Here is a 19,703-nt window from a genome sequence, read left to right as displayed (position 1 = left end):
CATTAGCACTTACCCGTCCAGAAGTACGTCCTGTCCTTGCAGAAACAGCTCCTCAGTTCGTTTGAATCATAACACTCAAAGATTCCACAAACAAAATCTGTCTCACTTTCACTTTAGACTTTGCTTTACCTGATTTATTCGCCATGATATCTTCAATGAAATCGTTGAAACTACAACTTTCCGAAATACAGCTGCGCGTAAAAAGCCTTACAGCAACTCCTCTGATCGTCAAGGCGAGAATGGAGTTCCCTGCGCGTGCGATTACAAACAAGGAATTGTGGTCCAAGAAGATCAGTGGTCATTGGGCAGAAATAGTCAATCAATGAAGCTTCGCTAAAATTATTGGTGCGTAAGGCAGTCATTGCTCGTCTTCAAATCAGTTCACGTCGGTCAATACTCCCCGCAAAAAAACCAATGACGTTTGGCTGTGTTGCAAACATCCAGAGGAATGCACTGAAACCAACCATGACTAGATAAACAATTGTTTACGGGGGTAATCATGTCGAATGATGGAATTCACGGCACAAACGGTTTACAAAATGTTTCGATTTAGGCTATAAAAATGGATTTTATCAAACGGCACTTCATTTGATCACTGGGACCCTCAGGAAGAGAAATAAGAGCAAGATATCAGAAGTCATAATTTTACCTTCAGATGTGAATGTGTAAAAACTGTCATGGCGGAAAATGTTTGTTGTTGATTGCCCTTCTCAAACAAAAGCATGGGATTTGTTCTCTAATAGCCATTTTAAATTGGAAAACGTAGTTTGATTACCAAGATTCTAATCTTTTGAAGGGTGTAAGACACTTGCATTTTCAAGAATGTTTAATGTTACGAAGTTGTATTTTTAGTTGTTACTCTGAAATTTCCCCTGATGTTGATCCCTGTACGGGGATCGCAGTCATAACAGGTTATTAACAACTTCCAAGATTAGACTGGTGTAACAATGTGATGTGAAATGGCTAGCTAGTTGCGGGGAGCGCGCTAATAGCGTTTCAAATGTCACTAGCTCTGAGACTTGGAGTAGTTGTTCCCCTTGCTCTGCATGGGTAACGCTGCTTCGAGGGTGGCTGTTGTCATTGTGTTCCTGGTTCGAGCCCAGGTAGGAGCGAGGAGAGGTACGGAAGCTATACTGTTACACTGGCAATACTAAAGTGCCTATAAGAACATCCAATAGTTAAAGGTATATTAAATACAAATGGTATAGAGAGAAATAGTCCTATAATAACAACCTAAAACTTCATACCAGGGAATATTGAAGACTCATGTTAAAAGGAACCACCAGCTTTCATATATTCTCATGTTCTGAGCAAGGAACTTAATAAATGTTAGCTTTCTTACATGGCACATATTCCACTTTTACTTTCTTCTCCAACACTTTGTTTTTGCATTATTTAAACCAAATTGAACATGTTTCATTATTTATTTGAGGCTAAATTGATTTTATTGATGTATTATATTAAGTTAAAATAAGTGTTCATTCAGTATTGTTGTAATTGTCATTATTACAAATACATTTTAAATATCGTCCGATTAAATCGGTATCGCCTTTTTTTGTCCTCCAGTAATCGGTATCGGCATTGAAAAATCATAATCGGTCTACCTCTAGTTCCAACAGACAAGCGCCAGTGTTTATAAATCAAAGCAAGATAAATGTTTCATACAAGAATAGTTTAGTATGGATGTTCACACCTATGCTATAACCTCATGTAGCTTTCCAGATTATAGTTAATTCTTTAATATTTTCAGTAATCATCTTTAGGGTGCCCTAGAATGTCCTTGAAGATGGTAAAGTGTCTTCTACATCCTCAATACAATCTTGTGACATTTATGACCTTCAGAAACATGGCAGTGTATCTTGTAGTCTGCAACTGAAAGTAAAGTGTACAATGGAGAACATTTTTCATATGTTTGGGTATACAATACAAGGAACCAATCTAATATTCCAGATTGATTAAGTGATACAATAGAAAATTAGAAGAGGTCATTCAGAATAATCAGCCTTCTGTAATAATGAGTTGTTAGCCCAATTCCCTCAAATTTACGGTTCAACATACCTTGTGTCAATTAAAGCTTATCCTCAATACTGACAAAACTAAACTAATGGTGTTTTCTAAAGCAAGAAATAGATATCTGAACCTTTCACCTATTACTACCTGTCAGGGCAATGAGATTGTAACCTCATGAATATTGGAATTTTAATTGATGACTGCCTGTTTTAAATTGCATATTCAACAACTTACAAAAAATTGAAGCTGAAGTTAGAATTTTATTTTAGGAATAAGGACCGTTTTTCTTTTGAAGCCAGGAGGCGGCTAGTATCAGCTACATTTATGCCTTTACTAGACTATGGGGATATTTTATATATGAATGCTTCCGCTCAGTGTGAGATCGACACCCTTTACCATGGCGCTTTGAGATTTATTTCAAACTGCAAAACCCTTACCACTGCACTTTGTTTACCAGGGTTGGCTGGCCTTCTCTAATCACTCATAGGCTCAGTCACTGGTATACTTTTATTTGCAAAGCCATTTTGGGTTTACTACTATTTTATTTGGGCATTTTTATTGTTCAGAAATGTGGTGGGTACTCTCTTCGTTCACAGGACTGAATTTGGTAAAAGGGCTTTTATGTACTTTGCACCATAGTCTTGGAACGCCTTACAAAATACTTTTAAAACTGGAAGAACGTGTCCCGATTGGTATTTTTAAATCACTGATTAATGATTTTGAGACTGATTCCCTGACCTGTCAATATTTTTAATTGGCTGTTTTATGATTGTGTCTTACTTTGTTTTTACTAGATTACTTGTTTTTTTCATGTTGTTTGTCTGTAACTGTGTAATGACTTGGTGCTGCCTGAGAAAAAGATTTCTAATCTCTATGAGCCCTTCCTGGTTAAATAACGGTTAAATAAAAATGTAATTACATTTAAGATTGCACTCATTTGTTTCTCTTTATTTTTCTTGGTGCTCTGCCTGGCCTTACTGGACTCCTAAAGGTAAGATATTGTAGCCTTGCATCTCTCTAAAAGGGCTATTCTGGCATGGACATTGTGTACTGTTCCCCTAGCCCACATATGTCAGAGTCAAGGCCCGCGGGCCACATCCGGCCCGCAAGAAGGTTTTTTACGGCCCCTGGGATGATCTTGATTTATTATTAGAACCGGCCCGCAGCAAGCCGGCAGCCCGCAGATCTTTTACACGCACCAATACTACATTTCCCACAATGCAAAGGTGACGCACCGAGCAGTAGGCTGCTTCATTTCAATATTTATTGGCACAGCAGTCGTCAGCATCACAGTAAAATTAACTTTCAGATACCCATCAAAAATGGCAAAACGGAAGGTGGATACTGAGAACCGGGGGTTTCAAACAAGGTGGGAGTCGGAGTATATGTTCACGAAGGTAGCTGGAAAACCTGTGTGTCTTCTGTGTGGAGAAAGTGTGGCGGTACTGAAAGAGTATAATCTGAGACGACATTATGAAACGAAACACGCGGACAAAAACAAGAATATGGACATGGAACAAAGGCTACAAAAGGCAGAGGAATTAAAACGAGGCCTCAAATCTCGACAGGCTCTGTTCAAAAAAGCCAAATCACAAGGCCAGGCTGCTGTCAAGGCCAGTTTTATTTTGGCAGAAGAGATCGCTAAATCAGCCCGGCCATTTACGGAGGGGGATTTCATCAAAAACTGCATGATTAAAGTTTGTGACGAAGTTTGCCCAGAAAAAAGGCAACTCTTTTTAAATGTGAGTCTGAGCAGAAACACCATTGCCGAGAGAGTAGACCAGTTGTCCATCAATCTAAAAGAGCAGCTTGTGAAAAAGGGAAAAGATTTTATTGCATATTCCTTGGCTGTGGATGAGAGCACCGACATTTCTGACATTGCCCAGTTGTCAATTTTCATCCGCGGAGTGGACTCCAACCTAAGCGTGACAGAGGAGTTTTTGGCTTTACGTCCTATGCATGGCACAACTACGGGGCATGATTTGTATGAAGAGGTGTCAAGATGTGTAAATGAGATGGAGCTGCCTTGGGAAAAACTCGTGGGTTTGACAACCGACGGAGCACCTGCGATGTGTGGACACAGGAGCGGACTGGTGGCGAAGATACGGGAAAAGATGCAAGAGGAAAACGCGACAGGTGAGCTGACAGCTTATCATTGTATCATACACCAGGAAGCGTTGTGCGGTAAAGCCTTGAAAATGGAGCATGTAATGAGCATCATCACGCGCACAGTTAACTTTATCAGAGCCAAAGGTTTGAATCACCGCCAGTTCAAGGCATTTCTGACGGAGTTAGAAACGGAGCATGGTGATTTGCCTTATCACACAGAGGTGCGATGGCTAAGCCAGGGAAAGGTGCTTCAAAGATGTTTCGAGCTTCGTGAGGAGATTTGTCTGTTCTTGGACAGCAAAGGGAAAGACACAACACAACTCCGAGACGAAATGTTTCTGTGTGAAATGGCTTTTCTGTGTGACATTACGAGTCATCTGAATGCAATAAACTTGCAGCTGCAGGGTCGGGATCGTGTCATCTCTGATATGTACAGTACAGTGAAGGCATTTAAAACCAAACTGACTCTGTGGGAGACGCAGATGCGGAAAGAAAATTTGAGCCACTTTCCCAGCTGCCAGACCATGAAAGAGAAGCTCTCTACCAGTGCGTTCCCGAGCACACAGTTGGCTGATAAAATAGGTATGCTTGCCGCTGACTTTCGACGCCGATTTGCTGACTTTGAAGCACAAAAAAGCAGGTTGGAACTGCTCGGTAACCCATTTGCTGTTGACGTGGAAAGCTCACCACCAAACCTCCAAATGGAGTTGATTGACCTCCAATGCAATGATGCACTGAGGGCAAAATATGCGGCAGTGGGTGCTGCGGAGTTCGCCCGTTTCCTCCCCGGCACAATGCCCCAGCTGCGCATCCAGGCTGCTCAAACGTTGTCTATGTTTGGCAGCACATACCTGTGTGAACAACTGTTTTCTTTGATGAACCTGAACAAAACATCACACAGAAGTCGACTTACTGCTGAACACCTCCACTCAATTCTGAGGATTTCTTCAGCTCAGAGCCTTACCCCGAACATTGATGAACTTGTGGAAAAGATGGGACACCACCAAGTATCACCCTCAACCTCAAACAAGTGAACATTACTGTGCAATCACATATTTAGAGTTTTTACTCAGTTCAAGTTTAAAAGTTAAAATTTAATATTTGTTTTCACTGCATGTTACTTCTCCTTAAACAAAGTGTTGTTTTTGATTAATAGATTTTTGCACTTTATTTTTTTGTATTTCAATCCAATTATATTTAAAAAATATTTCAGTTGAGTGGATGATAGAAAATTGCTATTATTGTTTTTTCTTTGAAGTAAATTTAGCCCACTTTTGCTAAAATAGAAAATATAGTCTACTGATGGTGCCTTGAATACCGGTTTCTTTCATTTAATGTTCATGTTATGGGGATATTTATATAAAGGAAATTTGTCTTTTGTGTCTGTTGAAAATTAAAGATTACTGACAGAGCCATAAGAAAATATTGCTTTATTTATCTGATCATATTGTAATATATTTGTTAGGTTTTCAGTAGGTTCAATTAGGTTCACTAGACTATATGCGTCATTTAAAAATTTTTCAATGAACATTCGAACAGTCCGGCCCTCGTCTTGTAGCGGATTTTTTTATTTGGCCCTCCGTCCATTTGACTTTGACACCCCTGCCCTAGCCTATTGAATTGATCACATGATTTACTTAGAACTGTTGGCGAGATAAGTACATAGGCAGGCAGTGGGCATAAAGGATCTAGCCCAGAAGTCTAGAAATACTGTGATACACAGTTTACTGGTGGTTTGATCAGTGGCTCTGCTCATCATCATCATGGTGTTGATCCAGAAACAATCAATCAATATACATTACAGGATGATCTTTGACATCGTGTTATTGTTGACATCATGTTAAACCGATTGGAAATTGTACCCTTCACAGTAGCTCCAATCAGATTGTGCTGGTACTTGCAGACATATTCAAATGATCTAGTTATATTCAGAAATTGGCCTTTGTTCTGAAAACTGTCACTCCAATAAGCCACCCTGTACATCACAGATGTCTAATTGTTTTCCACCGTTCCACAAATGCCTAATGAACGATCATCAATAAGAGAGCAGAAGTGAAAGGGAAAAATGAAAGTACATTTTTTGGAGCAGTTGGACGGGCAGATCTTTAATCCATCGCAATGCAAGGGGCCACTGGCAATCAAATTAACATAATTATTCATTAATATGCAAATAAGCCCAGATGTTCAATGAGCAACAGATGTGCTCTTTATGTTTAACAGCAGCACAATATGATGAACTGCCGGGGGAAAGCACTACTGACTGGATAGAAAGCATGGGTAGAAAGCATGGGTAATTTATTACAATGTGTTTTTAAAGATCTCAAGTTATTATTATTTCAAAGCAGGCATAACATCAAATCAAATTTTATTTGATTATATGTCACATACAAATGGTTAGCAGATGTTAATGCGAGTGTAGCGAAATGCTTGTGCTTCTGGTTCCGACAATGCAGTAATAACCAACAAGTAATCTAACCTAACAATTCTACAACTACTACCTTATACACACACACACACACACACACACACACACACACACACACACACACACACACACACACGTGTAAAGGGATAAAGAATATGTACATAAAGATATATGAATGAGTGATGGTACAGAATGGCATAGGCAAGATGCAGTAGATGGTATTGAGTACAGTATATACACATATGAGATGAGTAATATAGGGTATGTAAACATTGTTTAAAGTGCAATTGTTTAAAGTGGCTAGCGATACATTTTTTACATCAATTTCCATCAATTTTCATTATGAAAGTGGCTGGAGTTGAGTCAGTATGTTAGCAGCAGCCACTCAATGTTAGTGGTGGCTGTTTAACAGTCTGATGGCCCTGCTTTGATGCACCTGTACTGACCTCGCCTTCTGGATGATAGAGGGGTGAACAGGCAGTGGATCGGGTGGTTGTTGTCCTTGCTGATCTTTATCGCCTTGTGTAGGTGTCCTGGAGGGCAGGTAGTCTGCCCCCGGTGATGCGTTGTGCAGAACTCACTACCTTCTGGAGAGCCTTACAGTTGTGGGCGGAGCAGTTGCCGTACCAGGCAGTGATACAGCCCGACAGGATGCTCTCGATTGTGCATCTGTAGAAGTGTGCGAGTGTTTTTGGTGACAAGCCGAATTTCTTCAGCCTCCTGAGGTTGAAGAGGCGCTGCTGCGCCTGATTCACAACGCTGTGTGTGTGGGTGGACCAATTCAGGTTGTCTGATGTGTACGCAGAGGAACTTAAAATGTACTACCCTCTCCACTACTGTCCCGTCGATGTGGATAAGGGGGTGCTCCTTCTGCTGTTTCCTGAAGTCCACAATCTCCTTTGTTTTGTTGACATTGAGTGTGAGGTTATTTTCCTGACACCACACTCAGAGGACCCTCACCTCCTCCCTGTAGGCTGTCTCGTGGTTGTTGGTAATCAAGCCTACCACTGTAGTGTGATCCGCAAACTTGATGATTGAGTTGGAGGCGTGCATGGCCACACAGTCGTGGGTGAACAGGGAGTACAGGAGAGGGCTCAGAACGCACCCTTGTGGGGCCCCCGTGTTGAGGATCAGCGGGGTGGAGATGTTATCTACCCACACCACCTGGGGGCGGCCTGTCAGAAAGTCCTGTACCCAGTTTCACAGGGCGGGGTCGAGACCCAGGGTTTGGACGAGTTTGGAGGGTACTATGGTGTTGAATGCTGAGCTGTAGTCGATGAACAGCATTCTCACATAGGTACTCCTCTTGTCCAGATGGGTTAGGGCAGTGTGCAGTGTGGTTGCAATTGCGTCGTCTGTGGACCTATTGGGGCTGTAAGCAAATTGGAGTGGGTCTAGGGTGTCAGGTAGGGTGGAGGTGCTTGTTTGGTCCTTGACTAGTCTCTCAAAGCACTTCATGATGACGGAAGTGAGTGCTACAGGGCGGTAGTCGTTTAGCTCAGTTACCTTAGCTTTCTTGGGAACTTGAACAATGGTGGCCCTCTTGAAGCATGTGGGACTGGGATAAAGATTGATTGAATATGTCCTTAAACACACCAGCCAGCTGGTCTGCGCATGCTCTGAGGATGCCGTCTGGGCCTGCAGCCTTGCGAGGGTTAACAAGTTTAAATGCTTTACTCACGTCGGCTGCAGTGAAGGAGAGTCCACAGGTTTTGGTAGCGGGCGGTGTCAGTGGCACTGTATTGTTCTCCAAGCGAGCAAAAGTTATTTTGTCTGTCTGGGAGCAAGACATCCTGGTCCGTGACGGGGCGGGTTTTCTTTTTGTCATCCGTGATTGACTGTAGACCCTGCCACATACCTCTTGTGTCTGAGCCGTTGAATTGCGACTTCTTTGTCTCTATACTGACGCTTAGCTTGTTTGAATGCCTTGCAGAGGGAATAGCTACACTTTGTATTCGGTCATGTTTCCGGTCACCTTGCCCTGGTTAAAAGCAGTGATTCGCGCTTTCAGTTTTGCGCGAATGCTGCCATCAATCCACGGTTTCTGGTTTGGGAATGTTTTAATCGTTGCTGTGGGTATAACATCGTAAATGCACTTTCTAATGAACTCGCTCACCGAATCAGCGTATTCATCAATGTTGTTGGACGCAATGCGGAACATATCCCAATCCATGTGACCGTCTTGAAGCGTGGAATCAGATTGTTCGGACCAGCGTTGAACAGACCGGAGCGTGGGAGCTTCTTGTTTTAGTCTGTCTGTAGGCTGGAAGCAACAAAATGGAGTCGTGGTCAGCTTTTCCGAAAGGAGGGCGGGGGAGGGCCTTATATGCATCACGGAAGTTAGAATAACAATGATCCAGAGTTTTACCAGCCCTGGTTAAGCAATCGATATGCTGATAGAATTTAGGGAGTCTTGTTTTCAGATTAGCCTTGTTAAATTCCCCAGCTACAATGAATGCAGCCTCAGGATATGTGGTTTCAGTTTACAGTCAAATTAAGTTTGTTCAGGGCCATCGATGTGTCTGCTTGGGGGGGAATATATACGGCTGTGATTATAATGGAAGAGAATTCCCTTGGTAGATAATGCGGTCGACATCTGATTGTGAAGATTTCTAAGTCAGGTGAACAGAAGGACTTGAGTTACTGTATGTTGTTATGATCACACCACGTCTCGTTAATCATAAGGCATATCCCCCCGCCCCTCTTCTTACCAAAAAGATGCTTGTTTAGCCTCCCGGGTGGCGCAATGGTTAAGGGCGATGTACTGCAGTGCCAGCTGTGCCACCAGAGACTCTGGGTTTGCGCCCAGGCTCTGTCGTAACCGGCCGCGACCGGGAGGTCCGTGGGGTCACGCACAATTGGCCTAGCGTCGTCCGGGTTAGGGAGGGTTTGGCCAGTAGGGATATACTTGTCTCATCGCGCACCAGTGACCCCTGTGGCAGGCCGTGCGCAGTGTGCACTAACCAAGGTTGCACGGTGTTTCCTCCGACACATTGGTGCGGCTGGCTTCCGGGTTGGATGCGCGCTGTGTTGAAGCAGTGCGGCTTGGTTGAGTTGTGTATCGGAGGACGCATGACTTTCAACCTTCGTCTCTCCCGAGCCCGTACGGGAGTTGTAGCGATGAGACAAGATAGTAGCTACTACAACAATTGAATACCTCGAAATTGGGGAGAAAAAGGGGTAAAATTTTAAAAAATGTTTAAAAAAATTAAAGATGCTCGTTTCTGTCGGCGCGATGCGTGAAGAAACCAGCTGGCTGCACCGACTCCGATAGAGTCTCTCGTGTGAGTCATGTTTCCATGAAGCAAAGAACGTTAGTCTCCGATGTCTCTCTGGAATGCTATCCTTGCTCGGATTTCATCAACCTTGTTGTAAAGAGACTGGACATTGGCCAGAAGTATGCTAGGGAGTGGTGTGCGATGTGCCCGTCTCCGGAGTCTGACCATAAGACCGCTTCATTTGCCCCTTTTACGACATGGTGTTTTGGGTCGCCGGCTGGGATCCGATCCATTGTCCTGGGTGGAAGGCAGAACACAGGATCCGCTTTGGGAAAGTCATATTCCTGGTCGTAATGATGGTGAATTGACGTTGCTCTTATATTCAGTAGTTCCTCCCGGCTGTATGTAATGAAACCTAAGATTACCTGGGGTACCAATGTAAGAATTAACCTGTTGCGTCGACCAAAGGATCCGGGATTCTATTTACAGACCTAAGCTCATTACCATAACGCAACGTTAACTATTCATGAAAATCGCAAATGAAATGAAATAAATATGCCATCTCTCAAGCTTAGCCTTTTGTAAACACTGTCATCTCAGATTTTCAAAATATGCTTCTCAACCATAGGAAAACAATCATTTGTGTAAAAGTGGCTAGCTAGCGTAGCATTTAGCGTTAGCATTAGCGTTAGCATCCAGCACGCAAGATTTCAACAAAAACATAAAAGCCTTCAAATAAAATAATTTACCTTTGAAGAACTTCGGATGTTTTCAATGAGGAGACTCAGTTAGATAGCAGATGCTCAGTTTTTCCAAAAAAGATTCTTTGTGTATTAGAAATAGCTCCGTTTTGTACATCACATTTGGCCACCAAAAAAAAAATGAAAATTCAGTCCTCAAAACGCGAACTTTTTTCCAAATTAACTCCATAATATCGACTGAAAACATGGCAAACGTTGTTTAGAATCAATCCTCAAGGTGTTTTTCACATATCTCTTCAATGATATATCGTTCGTGGAAGCATGGTTTCTCCCCTCAATCAAATGGAAAAGTACAAGCAGCTGGCGTTTGCGCACCGAATTCCACGCAGGACACCAGGCGGACACTTGGAAAATGTAGTCTCTTATGGTCAATCTTCCAATGATATGCCTACAAATACGTCACAATGCTGCAAACACCTTGGGGAAACGACAGTGTAGGCTCATTCCTTGCGCAATCACAGCCATATAAGGAGACAATGGAAAACAGAGCTTCAGAGATTCTGCTCATTTCCTGCTTGACGCATCATCTTGGTTTCGCCTGTAGAATGAGTTCTGGGGCACTTACAGACAATATCTTTGCAGATTCTGAAACTTCAGTGTTTTCTTTCCAAAACGGTCAATAATATGCATAGTCGAGCATCTTTTCATGACAAAATATTGCGCTTAAAACGGGAACGTTTTTTATCCAAAAATGAAATAGCGCCCCTAGAGATCCAAGAGGTTAACACGTGTAAAAAAAAAAAATGTTTTAAATAAATAAATACTGCATAGTTTCCTAGAAACGCGAAGCGAGGCGGCCATCTCTGTCGGCGCCGGAAGTACACTCAGATGCCCATACAAAATTAAACTTCCCTTTCACCACCAGACCAAAAAAGCTTATTCTAATCTACTGCCACAACATCCAGGCGATGCAGGCCCAGCAATGTAACACAAAAGGCTGCAAAACAATTACTTTAAGCAGGACTATCAAATCAGTTTGAGAGAACTGCCGGGCCAATACAAAAATGAGAAATAAGCGGGTTTAAATAGAGACATTTTACTCACCAATGAAGATGTGCCGTTAATGTTTTAGAAAAGCAAATCTCACTTACAATGACTGTACCTTTGCAATATCCAACTGAGAAGGCACTCTTGATGCCCAGTAAGGCGTGGACACTTTGAAAAGTAATTTAATGAAGTGATAGTTTTGGGGTTATTTGGGGTGTAAACATGAGTATCCAGCAAGTTCTCGCACCATGTGGCTCTCCCAGAAAGAGGGATCGATGACAGCCAGCTAACTATCCAAAAGTGTGTGAAATAAGGTTTATACCACAGCATTTTCTGAAAAGAATGCAACTCCACAGAAGGTTAGTGCCACTCAGCTGTGTCGTGGCAAACACCTTGCGTGTTGTGCATTATTTTCCAGAGAAGGCATAAAATGTACAAGGTATAATTGACTCAACAACCAATATACAAATGTAGCATTCTTAAATCAATTCATTCAGAAAATCAATTCATATGTGGATGTTTATCAAAGTTAGCTGGCTAACTTAATTATCCTGCTTTCTGTAATAACCTGTTTTCGCTTTTGGCAAACCTTTCACCTTAAAGTGATAGAGCACCTAAATTACAAAATGAAACATTGGTTTCCTTACATTGTATGGACAATGTATGACAGCAATCCATGCTTTAGTTTCATTTCCTGTTTCCAAATGATAATGTTTTAGCATTTGTGGCACAAATCCCATTCAAGTCATAGTGTCAATATGTCCAAATCTGAAAGCAGGACTCTAAATTAAAATGTTGGATTGGTAGCACTGGTGCTCCAAACTTTAAAAAGTTAGGCGCGCAACACAACATTTAAGATCACCAGAAAATATGTTTCAATTGATTGAGATACAGCCTATATTGGGCCTGTAAGAATTCTAGCTACTTTTTTTTAATACTTTTCCTTTCTTTCTGTGCCCCTAAATGTTTGGATTTTTATGTATTTAACTTACATTTTATCAGGGAGTCATAATGAGATCAAGGTCTCTTTTACAGATCAGCCCTGAATTAAATAAATTACAGAAAAGACATCAATATAAATACAAAATTCAAGCAGAAAGAAAGTCATAAACACATTCATCCGTAATAAGGTCCCCCTTCAGCTTTCTGAATTCCCCTAGAGGCACCAAAACATTGTCAAAATATTAAGATTGTTCCACAAATAAGGTACAGAATTACCTAACTCAGAGACCAAAATCCTTTCCAGAGTTAACCATCTGAGACCAGGTGTGTTAACTCATATGTTTAAAGTTGATTAAAGATGTTAGGTACAGTGAGACTTTTTGTAAAAGGGCTTTATAAATGAAAACATAGCAATGAATGAACATACGTGACATCGGGCAACCAACGTTCTCGTAGAGAATGCAGTGATGAGTACTAAAATTGTTGCCTGTAATGAAGTGTAGTGCTCGATTATAAACTGCATGGCTTTAATGAAGTGGCAACTGCATTCATATAGATGATGTCGCCATTATCTAAAACCGATAGGAATGCAGACTGAATAATCTGCTTTCTATCATGACGCAAGGCGAGACCCAAATGCAGACACAAGATGCAGATGGTTGGAATCTTACAATGTTTATTAATCCAAAAAAAGAAAGGCAGGAGAATGATCGTGGACAGGCAAAAAGGTCAAAACCAGATCAGAGTCCAGAAGGTACAGAGTGGCAGACAGGCTCGTGGGCAAGGCAGGCAGAATGGTCAGGCAGGTGGGTACAGAGTCCAGAAACAGGCAAGGGTCAAAACAGGGAGGACTAGAAAAAGGAGAATAGCAAAAAGCAGGAGAACGGGAAAAACGCTGGTTGACTTGGAATAACATACAAGGCAAACTGGCACAGAGAGACAGGAAACACAGGGATAAATACACTGGGGAAAATCAGCAACACTTGGAGGGGGTGGAGACAATCACAAGGACAGGTGAAACAGCTTCCTACTATTTAGTGAGAGGCAGCACCTATTTGAGCCAAATTTTATTCCCAGCTTATTTACTAACTCATTACTAACTCATTATTTACCAACTCTCCCTTTAAAATACATTTTTCTATCCATCCAGATGCTCAGATATTTGTAAGCAGGGATACGATCAATATGGACACCATCCAAAGTACGTATTTATTTATTTTTGGGCGCTCTAGAGAAAAACATACTTAGTTTTACCAGCATTCAATACTAATTTCAGGTCAATCAAGTTTTTCTGTAATACAATGAAGGCAGACTGTAGTTCAGATAGAGCATGGTCAACCGTGGGGGCAATACCATACCCAACAGTATCATCGGCATACACATTTTTTATAGACAAGTCAATATTGTTAATGTTAGCAGTTAAAAGTACAGGACCCAGAATTGACCCCTGCGGGACACCTTTTGTAATATCCAGGAAACCTGATTTAACACCATCAGTTGATTCACATTGAGTAATATATGTCAAGTATTTTTTAAACCATTTACAGGCAGCCTGGTCTAGGCCAATTGAGGAAATCCTCTGAATAGTTTCTATCAAATAAAAAGCCTGCTGAGATAAAATGATGATTAACAGCAACACTTATCGCATTCTTCTCAGTTATGATGTCAGAATCAGACAGAACATGCTTAGGCAGGGAAGAAGATACATTTGTATGATGCAGCGCATTAAGTGTTTTCTAAAATTTATTAGGATCACCAGCAGAGTCAAAGATATAGCTTAAAAAGTAGCTTGATTTAGTTTCTTAAATGAGATAGTTCATCGGTTTCAGAATTTTCTGAAAGATTGCCAGTCCACTTCAGTCAGTTTTCCTTGTTCAGACCTTTTTTTTTTAAATTTATTTATTTCACCTTTATTTAACCAGGTAGGCTAGTTGAGAACAAGTTCTCATTTGCAACTGCGACCTGGCCAAGATAAGGCATAGCAGTGTGAACAGACAACACAGAGTTACACATGGAGTAAACAATTAACAAGTCAATAACACAGTAGAAAAAAGGGGAGTCTATATATACATTGTGTGCAAAAGGCATGAGAAGGTAGGCAAATAATTACAATTATGCAGATTAACACTGGTGTGATAAATGATCAGATGGTTATGTACAGGTAGAGATATTGGTGTGCAAAAGAGCAGAAAAATAAATAAATAAAAACAGTATGGGGATGAGGTATGTGAAAATGGGTGGGCTATTTACCAATAGACTATGTACAGCTGCAGCGATCGGTTAGCTGCTCAGATAGCAGATGTTTGAAGTTGGTGAGGGAGATAAAAGTCTCCAACTTCAGCGATTTTTGCAATTCGTTCCAGTCACAGGCAGCAGAGAACTGGAACGAAAGGCGGCCAAATGAGGTGTTGGCTTTAGGGATGATCAGTGAGATACACCTGCTGGAGCGCGTGCTACGGATGGGTGTTGCCATCGTAACCAGTGAACTGAGATAAGGCGGAGCTTTACCTAGCATGGACTTGTAGATGACCTGGAGCCAGTGGGTCTGGCGACGAATATGTAGCGAGGGCCAGCCGACTAGAGCATACAAGTCGCAGTGGTGGGTGGTATAAGGTGCTTTAGTGACAAAACGGATGGCACTGTGATAAACTGCATCCAGTTTGCTGAGTAGAGTGTTGGAAGCAATTTTGTAGATGACATCGCCGAAGTCGAGGATCGGTAGGATAGTCAGTTTTACTAGGGTAAGTTTGGCGGCGTGAGTGAAGGAGGCTTTGTTGCGGAATAGAAAGCCGACTCTTGATTTGATTTTCGATTGGAGATGTTTGATATGGGTCTGGAAGGAGAGTTTAGAGTCTAGCCAGACACCTAGGTACTTATAGATGTCCACATATTCAAGGTCGGAACCATCCAGGGTGGTGATGCTGGTCAGGCGTGCGGGTGCAGGCAGCGAACGGTTGAAAAGCATGCATTTGGTTTTACTAGCGTTTAAGAGCAGTTGGAGGCCACGGAAGGAGTGCTGTATGGCATTGAAGCTCGTTTGGAGGTTAGATAGCACAGTGTCCAAGGACGGGCCAGAAGTATATAGAATGGTGTCGTCTGCGTAGAGGTGGATCAGGGAATCGCCCGCAGCATGAGAAACATCATTGATATATACAGAGAAAAGAGTCGGCCCGAGAATTGAACCCTGTGGCACCCCCATAGAGACTGCCAGAGGACAGGACAGCATGCCCTCCGATTTGACACACTGAACTCTGTCTGCAAAGTAATTGGTGAACCAGGCAAGGCAGTCATCCGAAAAACCGAGGCTACTGAGTCTGCCGATAAGAATACGGTGATTGACAGAGTCGAAAGCCTTGGCAAGGTCTATGAAGACGGCTGCACAGTACTGTCTTTTATCGATGGCGGTTATGATATCGTTTAGTACCTTGAGCGTGGCTGAGGTACACCCGTGACCGGCTCGGAAACCAGATTGCACAGCGGTTTCCGATTCTCATCTGAATGAGCTCAGATAGATCTAACCACTGGTTTTCTTCAGAGCCATCTTTGACTCTGAATTGTTTAAAAAGAGGTGTGTTTAAAATGCCAGAGAATTAGATATGGAGGATAATTTTTCCAGAGCCATCTCAGGGTCGTGAATACAAGAGATAGTGGCTAAATCAGAGTAGAAAATATCATGTAAAAACGCGAGGAGAAACATTTTTTTAAAGTTATCTTCTTAATTAAATAAGGATTTTGTCAAAATGTCTAGGTGATGAGGGTAAGGCGGAGTCAGGCGCAGGACACAGAGATGAGTAATAACCGTTACTTTACCCAAAAACAATATTCCATAAAGGAGACAAATAATCCAGGTCACAAAACAAGACAATTTGACAATAACAACCATGCACAAAACCAAGGGGGAAACCAGAGGGTTAAATAGGGAACAACGATATTGGGATGAAAAATCAGGTGTGTATAATGAAGACAAAACAAATCGAAAATGAAACATGGATTGGTGGTGACTAGAAAACCGGTGACGTCGACCGCCGAACTTTGACAGATTTGTATTTTGCTGTTTCGTATCGCTATGCGACAATGACCACTGAGATCATATGCAAATACTCCACTAGACAAATATTTATAAGGGTTATTAGTAAGAATTAAATCAATGGATATAATTGTAAATTACAAGATTGTTAGCTAGCTAGCGAGGTAACATGACTGAACAAGGTATTAACAAATGGTTAATGGCCCACGATTAGTTTTAGAAAGCCCCACGACATGGTTTACGAATGTAACATTTGTCCACCAAAGCATGATTGAAGGACAAAAACGTAGTGATGGTAATATAGGTACAACTGTTTAACGGTTTAGGCTAGAAACAAGCAGTTTTGTATTTAGTAATGGTGTAACCACGGCAATCATGACGTTCACTTTTTTCTCTAAGCCACACGGAAATAGTGGTACAGTGAAGCCTAATCATTACAACAATTATTGCATTCCAGCTCACAGAATAATATTTAGGCGCATACGCAATAAAAATGGTCGCAATTTAGAGCCCAGTCCGAGAGTACCTCAAATGTAATGTGAAGCTCAACAAATTCACTTATAGATGATTTCAACATGATTCATGAAAAATTATATCTGTACCATGACTTGAATTGTGCCAAAAATGCTAAAATGTTAGCATTCAGAAACAGTGCCAGGGAAACTTAACCAAGGCATGAGTTGCGGTCATACAGGACAAGGAAACATTGTAAGGAAACGGATTTATAATTTAGTAATTACAAATTATAATTTAACTATTCCTTTAACCATTTGCTTGCCTGCCTACACCTAACCCAAACTCCCAACAACCCTAACTACTCGCCCACTCCCTAGCATTCCTCAACTTAACCTGTCGCGCCTGCATGTACTGTAAATTGGACATTTTACTATTTTAAAGAAATATGGCTGCTGGAGCCTGTTGGAATTCGGGAAATGTGAGTATTTCCTGTGAAATCAAGTTTAAATGTCAGAGGACACAACCCGGGCCTATTGTATAATATACAGCCAGACTACCTTTTGTGAACTTTCAACGAGTCCTAACAGATGAAAGACACCTCCACACATTTCCTACTCTGTCATTCCTTTTGAAACTGGCGTTAACATGCATTGTGTGGGGTCTGCTGGGTTACTGTGCAGCATGACAATTGCTGGGAATGTTTCAAATGAATACAGTATGATACCACATGAAATTGAAATAAGCATTGTAATTCTATGGCTCAAATTATATTCCATCTCACTTTTTCTCTAATTTTCTTTTGCTCTTCAATCACCTCTGATTATTTAGCTGTCAGCTAATGTCTTGTGTCTGTGAACAACATCATTATTCATCATTGGCCCTCTGCGGCTGAAAAGCAGCTCGTTCCCTCAAAAGATTTTGGCACCTCTCAGTCTCAATCAACGGGCCTTAGTAGTGAGAGGATGCGTCAAGATTACAATATGATACTTGTAATGGCATGCTCCTGGGAAACAAATGAATAAGGCGGTGATGAAAGATCCCCCATGCTGCTTCGAGTCATTTACATCTGATAAGAAAACACTTGCTGAGACAGCAAAGCAAGCCTTTCAGGCCTGTTGCTCAGAGTCAAACATAGGGTACACAACAGTAACTATAAATCTGTATCTTCCACCACTGGCAGAGAACATGCTCCCTCAGAAAGGATCCTACAGGCAGTAGGCAGACATTGTTGTTTCTTATGATGGGAAAATAACTAGGTTCAGTGTCATTTGGCGTAACCTCACAGCGCAGTTATATCGGTGTCACTAGGAAGCACCCAGACGTATTTGACAAAGGTTTCTCCTGCAGTGTCGTGAGTTTATAGATGTCAGGTCCAACGATCGTTCCTCTAATGAGATTGTTTCATTGGGTCTTTCAGACAGTCGCCACATGGCATGCAGGTCAATAACAAAGATGAATCTTTTAGTAAGCCTGTTGCTAAGTAACACAGTGGTACAAGGCTACTGGTTTTGCTCCTATACTGCATGTACCTCAGACAACACTGAAACATCACCTCGCACATGCAGTAAAGTAACATTGGAGCTGAGAACAGAGAATAGGTTTCATCGATCCAAATCGACAAAATAAGATGTCCGTCACCCTTTTGTGGGGCACTATGTCCATGAAGCCTCTTGAAATGCATGTCTGAAAGCACATGGAACTAGCCTGTGATCGTCAATACAATACGCTTAATTTTAATTTAAAAAAACATTGAATATTTAAACAACTACATCACATTAGTCATCTAACAGACTCACATCCAGAGCGACACACATAAGCAACCAGGGTCAACGCCCTGCTCAAGGGCATGTCGACAGATCTCCTACAAGGTCAAAAAAGGGGACCCGAACCAGCGATCCACCAGCCCAAGCTCCAACCGCCAGGCCACCAGCCCTCCAAGATCCCCCCCACAGTTCCCCAAGAGCTGCCTCTCCACTCCCACTTGTTTCCAATTTTACATCCCAACACTCAGCTTCCCTCAGCCCATCCCACCAATCTCTGCTGGCCACCCTCTTCAGATTTCTAAGCACTGTATATCTTTCAAATATGCTGTGATGTTTAACATACAATTTCAATCTATCTAATCGAATCCACAGATGGTGAGTTGAAGATAAATTAATATTATTTTCAGCCATTCCTGAAGCTGAGACCAGAAACAGACTACCTGAGGGCAATACCAAAATAAATGGTCTATTGATTCTGTATCCTCACAACAAAATCTGCAGAGCTTCGATGGTTGTACACCCCAAATATTCAACATTTTGTTGGTGGCAGGAATTCTATATAATAATTTTAGCTGAAAAGCACGAAGTCTTGAATTTTGTGTCGTTTTATATATATCAACTCATTCACCATGTACCACGGAATCGGTACATCAAAAATCTCTTCCCAACTATTTTGCAATCTGTATGGCACAGCTGTGATCATCATGGTACTCAAATGAAACTGGTATGCTTTCCTATTTATGCTATTTTGATTCCTCTGCCAGTTTGATCTTGGGCAGACCGACCAGTTCCCTACCTTCTCCCGCTGCCATCTCCATTTTTGGGGTAATATGGTAATCAATTGGTTGTAATCTTGGATTGAGCATACTTTCCCGTTGTAACGGCTTTCCTCCTGGGAAGGAGAGGCGGACCAAAATGCAGAGTGGTTATAGTGTGGTCATGTTTTTTAATAAGAAAACTCAACATGAACATAATACAAAACAATAAACGTGGCAAAACCAAAAC

General features: G+C 41.7%; 1 protein-coding gene across 1 annotated transcript in view; it reads left to right on the top strand.

Annotated features, from left to right (window-relative positions):
• LOC139423219 (opioid-binding protein/cell adhesion molecule-like) overlaps positions 1–19,703 on the top strand; it is a 547,364-nt gene that overhangs the window by 163,284 nt on the left and 364,377 nt on the right. The gene's annotated exons all lie outside the window — the stretch shown is intronic.

Source organism: Oncorhynchus clarkii, chromosome 12 (assembly GCF_045791955.1).
Source record: "Oncorhynchus clarkii lewisi isolate Uvic-CL-2024 chromosome 12, UVic_Ocla_1.0, whole genome shotgun sequence".
Taxonomy (NCBI): domain Eukaryota; kingdom Metazoa; phylum Chordata; class Actinopteri; order Salmoniformes; family Salmonidae; genus Oncorhynchus; species Oncorhynchus clarkii.
This window is presented reverse-complemented; position numbering and strand designations above follow the sequence as displayed.